The sequence below is a fragment of the Oreochromis niloticus genome, linkage group LG19 (assembly GCF_001858045.2).
Source record: "Oreochromis niloticus isolate F11D_XX linkage group LG19, O_niloticus_UMD_NMBU, whole genome shotgun sequence".
NCBI classification, from domain to species: domain Eukaryota; kingdom Metazoa; phylum Chordata; class Actinopteri; order Cichliformes; family Cichlidae; genus Oreochromis; species Oreochromis niloticus.
The window spans coordinates 22,863,272-22,877,612 of record NC_031983.2 but is presented as its reverse complement, the minus strand read 5'-3'; the positions used below and the strand labels follow the sequence as shown (position 1 = coordinate 22,877,612).

The window sequence follows — 14,341 nt, the reverse complement described above, 5'->3', positions numbered from 1 at the left end:
ACGCGTACATTTGCAAGAGCTTTTAGCATTCTGGGTCTGCGTCTCTCTCACATAAATTCTCGTGTTTTCAAAACTGCTTTTAAAAAGGCGCACCATTACGGACACAATGGTTGGACAACATTCAAATTTTACAAACATTTAATAATTAGCACTTGCTAATATAAAGGCAGAAGGCTGTTGAAACATCCAGGGCTGAATTAAAACGTCATGAGACAGTGCAGGTCCTCTAACGGCCACTTGAAGCTGGCTCCAAAACTGAGTGGCGCTCCACTGACTCGCATGTTGAAGTGTCCAAGTGTATGTGTTTACTGTCTGGTACAAAAAACTGTTTTGTGTAGTCTGTGATTGGAGCAACAAAAGCAAATACAGGACCTAATTGATATATTCCTAACATTTGCATTTATCTGGGAAATACTTCAGCCAAAACTGTATGGGCTAGTCTATGGTACCCTGTTCCATCCCAGCATGCAAAGCATACCTGGCTACAGGAAGACATTCAGCTCAAACTTGCAACATCATCTGGTCAGTATGAGGTCGGATCTCACCATAAACAAACTAGCGAGTCTCTGTCTGGTTGGTTCCACACCCGAGTGCGAAGTAGGAAAATTTACTTTTAATTTAAATGGACGCAGCACAGGTGTGAGAAAACACCCTCAAATCGGACAAACCTACATTATGATGGACCAAAATTCAGCAAATGAAAGATACCTGTAATGTGTGTTTACATTGGTCGAAAACCTAAAAATACAGCTAGCTTACCTACATATGCTACATGTTAGCATGTTACTTAGTTTGTCAGACAAGGAAATGGGGACTTCCACATTGCCACTGTTTATTGAAACATTCAAAATAACCTGTGGTGGTAAAAAAGAACAGGAAAATAATACTAAAAGTCTCTCAACCCTAATGGCCACCAGTTGGAGCAGATGTGTGGAAAGCAAAAACACCACACAGAGCTACAAAACCACACGACTAAAGAACTTCAAACATGGGAGTGAACATAGTTATAATGACTAAATGTTCAATGTCAGGACATCACAGTGTCATTTTTCCAAACCATGCAATCTCACAAGTGCACAAACAAGTTGGCTTGGTCCGTCACAACATTCAGGTGGTTAGTACATGGCAAAGTAGTAACCGCGACTGTAGGTTTCCCAGCAGAACATTTCATCATAATGGGATGACTGATATTATTCACTTCCCCTGACAGTGGTTTTAATGTTGTGGCTGAATCAGTCACTAACCAAAAATAACCTCCTCTTCACAGTTACTAAGACACTCTTGGGTCATCTGAGATTTTCCTACTGGCTTCTGTCGTTTGTTTATCCCCACACTTCCTGAATGCTGATGGCAGACAACCTCCTAGTTTACATAAGTGGAAGGAGAAGAAAACCAGCACACTCTCTGCAAAGGAGGAAGACGAGGAGGTGCATGAAGAGGAAGGGAGTATCTTACTCACAGAGTGAACGGCACAAAGAGGGTCACCTGATGTCCACATGTGATTTTTACCACAGGGGAGTGATGGAGCGTATATCAGAGGAGGATGACATCTGTTTTAAGAGGCTTCCTCTCCATCTGCACAACTATAAAACAGGACCCAGAGTCTACACGAGTACCTGTGTTTTTCATCAGTATGGACGAAGCAGAGTAGATGAGAAGAGGATGCTGTTGTCACTTATGGCAAGCACACATGGAAAACACCACAGAGCAGGTTGAGAGGGAAAGTCTGGGTTAGAGTTACAGGTGAATTTAAGAATAACATAAGTGCGGGGAGCGAGCGATGGCCTGGTAGTGTTTTCAGACGATGGAGAACACCCACAAAATCTTAAAATCTGGAAAAAGGACACAGTTTATAACACAGCACAAATAAACGTCCTGCCTTCCTGCCTTTCCACAGTCCATTTGAAGTGCAGTGCCAGCGCAAACCTGCGCGAGATCAATCTGTTCTCCGGAGGGATAAAAGCAAAAGACCCCATTTCAACAGGCCTCTCCAGAGACAGAACCCCATTCATTCCTCCTCTGAATGCTTTAGTTGTTGCCAACCACGCGGTTTGTCACTTGGCGAAAAAGAGTTTTTGAAAAGAACTCGCCGGGGATGAAGGATCTATGGCTCAGGTCCACTGTTCGGATTCTGTTTGTCTGTTTAGTTACTCAGTAGCAAAGGGACAAAACTGTTCTTGGATCCTTGACTGCATCTGCTCATCTATCTCAGAGCTCAAACACAATAAGATGGCAGTTAGCTTGGATGATGCATTAGGGCCTGGGATAGAGGCTGTAGAGCACAGTAAAAGTGCCTGTCACAGCTTTCTATTCTGCTTAGGAGCTTTGAAGTGCACCATAAAGTCGTTACATGATTAGAAAGAAATGCATGGGAAAATACAGAAGCCAAATTTAGTAATCCAAGACTCTCCCCGAGATTTATGATGGCGTTGAGCTTATAAAACGTTTTACTGTTTAGTAATGGCCTTTAGTTTTAAACAAAGTGACATCACAGGGGAGGTTTGGTCTGATACTGTATCTCTGAACCATATTTTTTCCTCAGGTCAGACTATTTATAGGCTTATGGCTTCCAAACGCTGCAGGTGAGGATAGGATAAGAATTATTCAGATGGATCAGAGGGGGAAAACAAGAGGGGTAAATGTGATTCAGCTACTTCTTAAATCTTGTTAAGATGCTCCAGCCTTAGATCACTTCAATAAAGCTCATTTGTCACACTAGCAAAGTGAATTACAGTAGACTAAATTGAATTGAGGATTAGGGTAGGAGGCTTGGCTATCTGACAGCCTGTCATATCTTGTTGTTGTTGGTCAATATAAAGTGCCACACACACAAGCGAAACACATAACAAGCATGTCACCATGACAATAAATACACAAAACCTGTGTTTCAGGGATTTCCCGTAAAGCAAATGTGAAAATAAAACTGCATCACTATCCATATGCAAAAGTGGAAACAAATCATTGCCAACGGCAATTGAATGCATTAAATGAAAACTGAAATTCAAAATCTAAATATAAAAAGCCACAAACTCAGTTTAATGAGGTAATTCCTCCAGCCAAATGACACATTCTGTACACAAACCAGGAAAAGTCTCTTTTTAAAAAAAAACAACAAAAAAACCCAGCAACCTCCAAGCTATAAACTTTACATATTTCAGGTTCAATATCCAACCCTGGAGCCAGAACATATTTTGCATGGGTAGCCAAAGTAAACCCGCCACAGTCCGGCCCATTCTCAAAACTCTGTGTCACATCAAGATCCACGTCGCGATCTCAGGCCTCCATCTGGAGTGATTTTTTGGCAGTGAGTTCTTTTACCAGGCTTCTTCATCACTGTGCTGAAAAGCTTGAAGGATCCACCAAACCTGATAAGATAAACCCTACTGCTGAGCCTGACGATCATGCAAATAAGTCCAGTTTGGGAATCTAAAAACTGGGCAAAGGAATGCTGCCACCACTTCTACCACTAGGGTCTGCTGAGGCAAGATGGGTCCTGGAGGAGTAGTGGGGCTCAGCATCTCTGAGCACAGAGGACCCCCCCTCACCTCCCCAAGGGAAAAGCCGGTCCAGAGAGCGGGGGACTCTCACGGACAGTTGAGAAATTTTCCCACAATCAAACACAAACAGAGCCGCACAGGGCAGCGAGAAGGACCCCTGTCCACCAAGGAGACAGAGGGAGGGAGGGAAAGAGCTGATGGTTACAATAACACAACCCATAGAAGTACATGCTAGGCCATATCTCTTGTAAAGAGGCCCCTCAAAGAGAATGCACTGCTTTGTAAAGAATATTCAGTGATCCAAGTGAGGTCTCAACAGTATTCCAAGGATGTTTAACCTGTAGGTAACCTTCAGTAAATTTCAGAAACCCAGAGGGCTTCGACACGCCTCTGCACAGTTCACTGGTAAATGACCTCATTAAGGTAATCTGTTTTCAGCACAATCCACCACTACAAATACCATCTGCTACGCATTAAACAGGGTGTCAAGCCACAGAGGACATCTGGATTGCTATCGTTGAAAAGTTTAGGCTAATTTAGGCACCGTTTGAACTTGAGAATCAACAGCATAAAGATAAAAACTCAAGACTGACAATCTAGACCAAGAGATTTAGCATCATTTTGGCCACTGAGATCAAATCTGCTCAGCTTGAAAACAGAGGATATTCCCATTTTAAACAGGAACGGGTTTAACTTTGTCATTACAGCTCAGTCAAAACAAAGCTACAGACGTGGATATTGATAACTTCAGCTATCCAATGCAACAGGAAAATTCAATCTAAAGCACAAAATGGCTAGGCCTTTGTAAACAAAATTAATTTCCTGAAGGGCAAGCGAAGCAGTGGGATGAGGTCACAGGTCAAAGGTCACCTATCATCAAACTCTGCGGAGTATATTTTCAACAAAGCCATAAGTTTGACCTGCAATATGAAGAGGTGTGGCAATCACAATCACGAACTTCAAACATTCACAACTTTAAATACTTTGAAGACACTCTTGGATGACACAAAAGCAGAAACCGACTCAGGGCGCTGATAACTTTTTAGGTTTCTGGCTTTGTCCAAAGCCAAACACGACATTCTTTTCCTGTGTGATTCATGTCTACTTTCTAATGAAAATCTAAAGGTTACATCTTGCGAAAATGTGGCATGCAAGCCTCCTTTCGAGTGGGTCGGTAAAAGTCTTCAAACTTCCTTTTATAGAAGTAGCCCCCAGAGCTGGATATCAAAGCCATTATAAATAAGAAGCTGGAATGCAGAAAGGGAAAAAAATAAACATCCAAGCTGCTCCGTTATCTACACCCAGCTGTGCAGTTTAGAGCCCAATCCTTGGAGATGATGTCACTTTGGCATTGGGTTACTGTTAAAATACTGTCCTTATAATTTAGAGTGGATACTAATTCATTCAAGTAGTAGCCAACAAACCCTGTGTGTGAACCTAACTCAAGGTTAGCACAGACCTTGAACTGAGTTCATACAACCTTAACCTGAATGAAAAACCCAAAGATAAAATTATCACTATCAGTTAAGATTGGCATGAACAAATGCATCACTTTGAAAGAGATCTATATACACTCGGCAGCCACTTTATTAGATACATTGGCTCAACTGCAAATATCTAATCAGCTAATCACATGCATTCAGGCATGCAGATATCGTTAAGTCGACCCCATCTATCCTGCATGGAATTAGTACTTCAGGCTGTTGGTGGTGATCTTATGGTGTGGGAGATCTATTTTCGGCCCTTTAGTTCAAGTCGAGCATTGTTTAAACACCACATACCATGCGAGTATTGTTGCCAACAACATCCATCCCTTTATGACTACAATATACTCATCTTCTGCATCCAGCACTGTTACATGCCATGTCACAAATCTCAAATCATCTTAAACCGGTTTCTTTGACATGAAAATGAGCTCACTGTACTCAAGTGGCCTTGAAAATCATCAGATTGCTATCCAATAGAGCAATTTTGGGATGTGGCGATTCGGGTCATGGATGTGCAGATGTGCAGATGTGCCTGCTCCTGAGATCCTTGCCACAATGTCTCATTCAACTCCCCTGCAGCACCAACAGAAACTAACCAGTGTTAACTTAAAACTGGAGTTCACCAGTCAATAATCTCGAAAAATGTCCAGCAATATTTCAACACAAATACCACATTAAACTCCATATGTGTCATTTTTAAAGCATTTTGCTTTCTTTCTGGCCTTTGAAAGCCAAGGCTAGCTTGCCAACCTTTTTAGGACTTTACATGGCGAGCCACTGCAAATCAAAGTGTATTTATGGTTTACCAAGGACTACCAAGGAGAGCGAAGGAGGAACATCTCCAGGCGCCACTTTTCAACATAATTTCAGAGGCAAAGTGAACCTGAGATGCAGAGGTGAGGGGAGACCTGCAGCCAAGAGAATATGGTGGGGCTGACGCACTGGAGGTTTGATAAATGATTCCATATGTGCTCCAGATCCCCAGTGAAAGAGCTGCTTTGTGTTCACTGAGGTAGCACGTGCACAGGTCCCAAGTGCATACCCCTCCCCTTCTTTCTGTTCCATCTACTGACAAAACCTATTTGGCCTTTTCTCGGCAGGTCAGGGTAATATTAGCCAAGTGTAAGTGGCAGGAGCAAAAGGTCTGGGTGCCCGAGTCTCAGTCCGCCTTCTTGCAGCCTATTTTGACGGGATCTAATTGCCTGTGACTACATAGAGACAGTGGACCAAAAACAACCACAGCATTGAGTTAGATGGCAGAAGGGGGGGGACAGGGTAATGTGGACGGAGATTGAGACCAAGGAGGGAGAGGTATTTGGGGGAGGGAATTGTCAGTAAGTTAAGAAATATTGGGATATTCTCAACCTCTATTACCCCTAGTGCTAAATCACTCCCACCCATGGCAAAATAATTCCTCAGAACATTAAAGAGGCAATCTTCGCTACGCACCTGCTCCTTTTGAATTTTGTCCTGCTATGATGGAATAGGTAATCACCCAAAATACCAGCTTTATTGTGGTGACAAACTCCCCTCTGTAGAGGCTCAACAACATATGGTGAAACCAAAACTTAAATTGCCTTCAATTTACACCAGTGGTGGAAACATGCAAGTCTGATCAGGTAGTCAAGGCAGCAGGCTACTGTTTCCACTACAAACACTATAGCAGCGCTAGTGCACAAAAACAAGTTTGCAATGGCACAATGTGCAAAAAAAACGGTCAAGAAAGCGAAGCGTCTCCTCCATATTTAATAAACACATGATTGTGTAACTCCACATTTCTACCTTGTGACTGTTGTTAGTGAGAATGACAGGAAATTAAGACTTTAGTGGCAGCTTGAGGGGGAGGACATAAAAGGAGGAGGAAGAACAGCAGAAGGCAGAAACATGTCCTGCACTGTTTGATTCCACTGGACAGTGAAGACTCCTCCAAAGATGTCTGACACATGAAGCCAAGCTGGGGGGTTTTGTAAGTATGTAAACTCTTATAAATACATTTAAAGTGGTTTACATACAAACCACAATAATTAAAAGAGAACACAAGAAGGATCCACAGAAGAGAAAGAGAAAGTAAATTACTGACGTGTATTAAGATCATATCATAGCTCTCCTTTACAGTCGGGTTACACCAATGTTGGTCGAATGCCAATGGTTTCTGGCACAGTGGGAGCATTCCTGCTATGCTGGAGTTCCTTTTAAACTTAGGTTTTTAACAGCAGAGAACAACCTCACTACTGTATGGGTGAAGCAGACCAGAGCCTGTTGCAACCGCTCATCAACAAGTCCTGCACACTGGGCCTCTGTGGCCAGGAGCTGTACTAGAAAAGATGAAATCAGGCTTTTGACTGAAGTCAACGAGACATGTACTCTTAAAGAGTCTCTCAAACAGAATGAATCTCAAATGGTGCAAGAGATCCATATGCATTTATCTACTTATACTTTTCAATGCTTATTTAAGTTCTTTCAGAATAACAATGTGCATGCTTGGTCATGCACTGAATCTCGTTATGATGTACCAGTTGAGTTTATTCCGACAACTTTCATGCACTCATTTGCTTTCTGCTGAGCTCAGTGAGCTGTTAAATAAAAATGACTGGGATTAAAATAAAAACAGAGTGTTACATGAGCAAAAAAAATATATAAACAAAACCTAGGACAGAAAAGTAAAGAATTGCACTGAAGAAGGTGCTTACTTAAACAGATAATGCAAAATAGTGGAGTAGGTTTAGCTCAGTGGGTGAGCAGGAGACCATATGCCACATGACTAGAATGCAGCAGCATCGGTTTGAGTCTGACCAGTGGCCCTTTGCTGGGCAGCTTCCCTTTCTCTCTCCCCCCACTTTCCTGTCTGTCTTCACTACCCTATTATCAAAAATCCCCCAAAATCATCTTTAAAATAATATAGGTAATAATTTAAATGTAAAATGAATGCAGTTACTGTGGTATGATATGGCAAAGACTCTGCATCTCTACATCTCTCTGGAGATGATGTAGATGTTGCTTGTCCAGTGAAAGACACACAGGGTGGTCAGGATCCATTAACTGTCCATAACCATTTACCACAGCCACAGTCATTTGGATGGGCTCTAAACTACTTGAGTAATATAAACAGCATGCTGATTTATTTCAAACTGTGGCACGTAATACGAGTAAACGACTGCAGTTTTTGGGTGTAACTTGGGTTTCGTTTTGTTGGTGAAGGTGACCACACAACATGTATAAACCTGTGTGCACTGTTTGCACCTAGAAGGGTTTGGCTAAGGAGGAAAACACTCCAAAGTGCAAGTTTGCCAACAACATCAGCACATCATCAGCACACTCATGTGTCACCTTCATCAAGTCCCTTGTGAAAAAAAGCCCCCAAAAAACAATGGAAGAAGGCAAGTATGTCCCAGGAAGTTCAATTTAGGCTAATCAACTAGTCTGAAAAAAAGACGACACCGGAGTGTGGCATCTTTTTCTGACATCTACACACCTGCAGTGAATGTGGTTAGATTGTGCCACCAACATTAATCTAGATTACAATATGGACAACTCAAGAGGAACCATAGGCAGAGCCTAAGGTAGTGATGGATGGCTGCATAACTCAATAGTGAACTGGTGTGAAATTCCAGGAAGCATAGATACTGCACAACTTTCTACTAGGAGGACATTTTATGTGTCCTTGCATGGATTTCAAAGTGTTTCTGGACATATGTACAGCTCTAACCTTTAAAAAAGAAGAAGAAGAAGAAACCCTTGGCTGTACTGTATTCATGACATTAAATTTGGTTACCTCCTGCTGTAAAAACAAATCACAGAATCAAACCACTTCCACTTTTTTCACATGTACTCATAAATGAAGGTCTAGTAAAGTAGGAAATGGGAGGATGAGGAGTGAAGAGGGGTCTCATAACCACTTGTGCCTGAGGAATGGAAGGAGAGGAAGGGGGCGGGTGGGCATCCAACAGACCCAAAACTGTGTCTGGTATTGGATTATAACCTCACAGCTAATTACTCCCAGACTCCTTAGCCCTGCGCCAGAAACTCTGCACAGATACAGTAAGTCAGCATGCTGCCTCTCCACCACACAAAAAGAGAGACTGGCAGAAGGTCTAATGCATGCACTGCAGCCATTCAGTGTGTAAGTGGTGAGGGACGAGTAAAGAGGGAAAATGAAAAGTTTTATGAGGGGAGACAGGGACAAATATATTGACTTGGAACACTTGTTGATGAACTGTAAGGGTGCACAAGGGGGTGTCGCTGCTTTCTAGATGATTAGATGATCAGCACTTGTTGCACAGTGATTTATTTAAAGTTTGGATCGAGTCTGAACATCTGACAAAGCACATCATCAGTCAGCAGGCTGCAGAAAAGAGAAGCGACATGCTCTCCCATGACCAAGTACAGGCTCGCTCCTGCCCCATCCTCACTGCCACAGTCTCACCTCACAGTCTGGACGAGCAGAAACAGCCAACCAAAACATCTGGCTGTGTTAGAAGAGAGTACGCTTCTCCCTCAACTGCTCATCAGGAACAATGGTCCTGTCTTTCCCCAGCTGGCAAACAGTCCTAGCTTAGACCAGGCACAGTCCACAGCTTTGTGGCAACTCAGATACCAGGTAAAAACACACACAACCACCCAAAGCTAAGCAAGGCTGCTACTCATGCTTCTGGCCACAGAAACAAACATACACATCCAAAAGTAGTCCAGCTTCTGCTCAGTCAGCAGGGGCACAGCCAGAAGCCGAGCACCTCAGCCCACCGGGCCTGTTTCTCTTGGATTACACATGTGTTTTTCTTCCCTACCTCCTCTAAAAACACACAGGTAGCTGGACAAGGATTGTGCACTACAGTCAAAACAGTGGACTCAAAAATACTCCAGGAAAATTGCTTCCTTAGTCTGACTCAAGGTTAAACGGGACAAATATTCATGCTTTATATGTGAATTTTTGCATGCCTGTGAAAGAGCTTATAGTGTATTAAAAGCTCAGCTCTGCTCAGAGATATGCGACAGGACTTTTGAATAAATCCATCCATCGCTGACATCCTTTAACACAAGCCTGTCGGTTCAGCGGGCAGCCTATTGCTGCCTGTGACGTATGTGCATTACACATTGTTTAAAAAAAATCCTTCAGCAGCTTTACATGCACAAATCCTCCAAGCCACTTACTTAACCATTGATTAAAATGTAATTTCTATGCCATAATCCACCCCAATCCTTTCACCAATAATGGCCTTTTTATATATATACACACACACACACACACACACACACACACATTTTTCTCTTTTTTATTTCTCAGAACCATGGCCAAAAAGTTGGGGATCACTGTGGCTTTATTTGATGCAGCACAATCTTGATCCGGAAGAAGGAATGAAGCTAAGCCATGTGGGTAAGGAGGAGAAAGAGGAGGCAGAGGAGGATGAGAAGGAGGGGATCATTTTGTGCTTAGCATGGTGCTGTGCTTGTAAAGCCTCAACCACTGGCCAGGAGCAGCCGACGCTGCATCACTGCCAGATGTTCAGATGGATTAAACAGCTCGTGATGCCTCTGACAAGCAGTGTGGCCATTAAGAAGTAGGGATGCCTAAATCTCCTGATTATAAAAATGCAGTTTTCTTTTTCCAATAGCAATGCAAGATTCACAAAAACTTCCCATTTATACACCATCCTTCACATTAATTTCTGTCATTTGAATGGCCTGATTTCTGTTAGAGATGGAGAGGTTGTCAAGTTTTTACACATCTGGATGTAAAACAGTATGGAAGATAAACAAAATGACAGCAATCAAGACTAAACACATTACTTCACAAATCCTATTAAACGGACCAAAAATAAAAGGCATGCCGATCTCTGCACTAACATATCAATGAAGAAGTATGTGAAGAGGCCATCACATGATAGTTTGAATGGTAGATAACTCTGAATGAGAAAAGAAATGTTGAAAGAAATGTAGAAATAAATAGGTTTAGGGCAATAAACAGGGCGAAATGTTACAAAATTAATACATTTAACAGATAATAAATTAATGAACTTGAACAGCTGGTGTAGCCAGACTTAGTCCAAGAGAAAGGGAACTCCTATCCACTCAAAGAAGTATGGATCAACAGGAGTCCCCCGACAGGTTTGAGTCTGAATCTGGTGCAAAAAGCAGAAATTATTTTCCATTTCATTTAATTTACTTATTATAATAACTTGGTAAAAATCAGAGGTCTTAATTGTGCTCCAAGTCTAAATGCCTTTCCATTTTTTTAATCACTTGATTTGAACAGATCTTCTTATGAGAAGCTCTTTCTTTGCAGTGTGGGTGATGACACAGCAGTGGAGGTGGCGCAGCGCCCTCTATAGGCGGAGACAGGAAGTAATATCAGCGCTCGTGTGGCCCAGTGAACGCATAGGTGGATAATATCGAGGTCAAACGCATAGAGCATCGTGTAAAACTCACTGCAGTCCATCATTATAATACAGAGCGACATTATTATTTCAAAATTATCACATCACTGTGAGAAAACCGTCAAACAGATCAAAGATAATAGGTGGGGGTTGGCTGTCATGCGCAAAACTGCATATAAATGCACTGATATACACCTAATGGCACCAGTGATGTGTTATAAATGAAGCCATTAATCATTTTCTCCCTTTAATATTAATGCAGGCGAACTAGCAGGCTTTAGATCAGGTGCTGGATCCTAATTGGCATGTTGAGCAGGAAAAAAGGGCAGTCAGGTAAAGCCACAGCAATGGTTCTTTGATCACATTTAAAATTAAACTCTAATCTCTCCTACTCAGCAGAGACTGTAGCATCAAAATGCCCTTTTTCCACATCCAGGGGTTCTGATATATAAATATATATCCAAACCGATGGCCCCGATTGCCTCCACGGCTGCTGAAAGCAGAACCATCCCAGCCTCCAGCTCAGCTCAGGCTGCCTGGCAGAGGAAACGTAAACTTACCTTGCAGACGCGTTGGGGAGAATCAGTCGCTGCTCGGAAATAATAATCCCGTGTGGCTGTCAGCGGGCAGATGGGAGAGAAATCACAGCGGGCTGGATAAACAGAGAGCCGCTGAGCTGTGCTGACTGTACGAGGAGGTTCATTCAGCTGAATGATAGTGGAGAGTGAAGGCACTGACAAGTCGGTCAAAACAGCAGCACCACGCCTCCTGTCTTAAAGTCACCGCACTCTGCCTGCCTATCCGTGTGGGTGTGTGCGTGTGTGAGAGGTGAACACGACCGCATGAAATCATAGCTTGCTCATTACACGAAAATAATACAAATGCAATAGCATCGTATAATTCAAATTTTTGTTTTTAACTCCATATATACTAACTGGACAACATAAAGATGTAAAACTAACACAGGCTGTGCAAGAGCCTGGAAAAGGTTGTGTATTGGAGTCTTTTCCTCTACAAAAACCTCTGATAATATACTTTAGGCCCTTAACGTAAAAGTAGACATTAGGCATATCATTTTAATGTTTCAGCTGGAGACTGCCAAGTAGATTTACAATAGCATATAGATTAGATTATCATTCATCTTAACTGCTAGCCTAACTCAGGGTCGGGGGTTGTCATAGGGCAAGACCCAGTCAACTGAAGGGCTAGCACGGAGAGAAAAACAACCATTAGAATCACCAATTAACCAAAAGCACGCATCTTTTTAGAGAAGCCAGAGTTCTCAGAGAGAACTTGCAAAGACTACAAAAAAGGATCTGCAGCTGGAGTCAAAACCACAACCTTCTTGCTGTGTTGCAGCAGAGCCAAATAGTGTACCACTGTGCCATGGATTTGCATTTCAAATCTCAAAGTAAGAAGTAACTAATGCATTGCAATAAATAGCAAGGAATATCAAGTGTGACATTCAGTGGAGTAAAAGTAAAATTTAACACAAGAAATACTTAAAGTACCAGTGCATTATAGCAGTACTTGAGTAAATATACATGCAGTACCCCTCTGTCCTTTATACTGTCATACTGAGAAGTATAGCGATGCATACTTGTTACACTGAATAACACTGTATCGAGTAATCACAAAGAACACTTCTGCCATGGTAGAAGGGTAAAGACTCATGGGACTGTTACAGGGTCAGTGACAGAGCAGATGAACAGGGCAGGCAGCCAACTTTGAGAGAGGGCTTTAGGCTCAACTGACCTTGATACTTCGGTTTTTTTTAAAAATGCTGCCTACACAAAGAATTCAAGCAACATAGCTGAAACAACATCAAGAACTAGTATGCATAATAACCATAAATGCACAGTGTACTCATTGCCATTTTGTTTTGTGAGTTTCAACTGACAGAGCTGATGATTACCTCTTATTAGTTCTGAACAGAGACGTAAGAGGTAGCCAGCTTTCGGAGGTCTGACATGCATAGGCCATGCGCTCCAAAATCCAGGATTGTCCTCAGTCATCCCTCTATGATTGGATCAGATGCTCTAATTAGCATGGGTTTAGATTGTTATTACGGTGATATGGGTATTTTTATAATCCTATCATACAACTTAACTTATAAAAATATGTCAGCAGAATTCAGTTGAGAGGGTAGAGTGACCTTTTTCAGCATGCTCAGGTGCCTGGGACCCCTGTCCACAATGCTGACACTGGACTCTTATTGTTTGTCTCCAAATCCTTATTTAATAATTGATACGACTATCAATGAATCACTCAGAGTTGGTATTCATGTTCAGGGTTGTTGTTCTTACATTATTAAAACCAGCGTTCTTGTCATGGAACACAACAAAATTAAGGCTGTATAAAGTATATTGAGCAGAATAATGAAGAACGGGTAGTACAGAACACTTCTGTGCGTAAGCGCAAAGAGTCATGGACCTGCTAATGTTTAACATGAAATCCTTATTCTCGCAGCGTTTCGATCAGTTATGTTGTGTTTAGACTTTGCTTCTTGGGGCTGTGTAATATGATTTGTGTGGCCAAGAATAGTGCAATGGTTTACCTTTTAACAGTCCACCATGACTAAGACTTCTGTAGTGATTAATGACACGCAGTCAGTGTTGTGTTCAGAGTTGTCATTCATACATTATTAAAAGTGGTATTCCTGGAGCACTGAAACTGTAACTTTGTTGTCTCAAACTTTAGGCAGCAAGTTTACTTTTTTTAAGTAAAGCATATTCATTAAATTGCGTTAATAATGAACAATTATTTGCACAATGTCATTGATCTCAATAAAAATCTAAACAGCCAATATATCTCTCTGTAGGAAGAGAACATTCATGTCACATAACCACAAGTCTTATAATGTAGAAGATATGTTCTTCAAACTTGCTGCAGATTTCTTGTTTTCCTGTGAATTAAAGGCTAATAAAGTTTCCCAAATACAAAGCAAAGGTCTTGCAGGAGCAGCTGCTAAGCACTTAATCCTCTG

At 41.9% G+C, this 14,341-nt stretch overlaps 1 protein-coding gene across 6 annotated transcripts in view; it reads right to left on the bottom strand.

Annotated features, from left to right (window-relative positions):
• The window catches only part of daam2 (dishevelled associated activator of morphogenesis 2), a 110,566-nt gene extending 98,469 nt beyond the window's left edge, over positions 1-12,097 (bottom strand). For 5 of the 6 annotated variants that reach the window (XM_025900709.1, XM_025900714.1, XM_025900712.1 and 2 more), the window contains exon 1: positions 11,916-12,097. The gene's annotated coding sequence lies outside the window, so the exon portion shown is untranslated. The remainder of the gene's footprint in view (positions 1-11,915) is intronic. The other variant, XM_005477499.4, reaches the window with a different exon arrangement.
• Between the last annotated feature and the right edge of the window lie 2,244 nt (positions 12,098-14,341).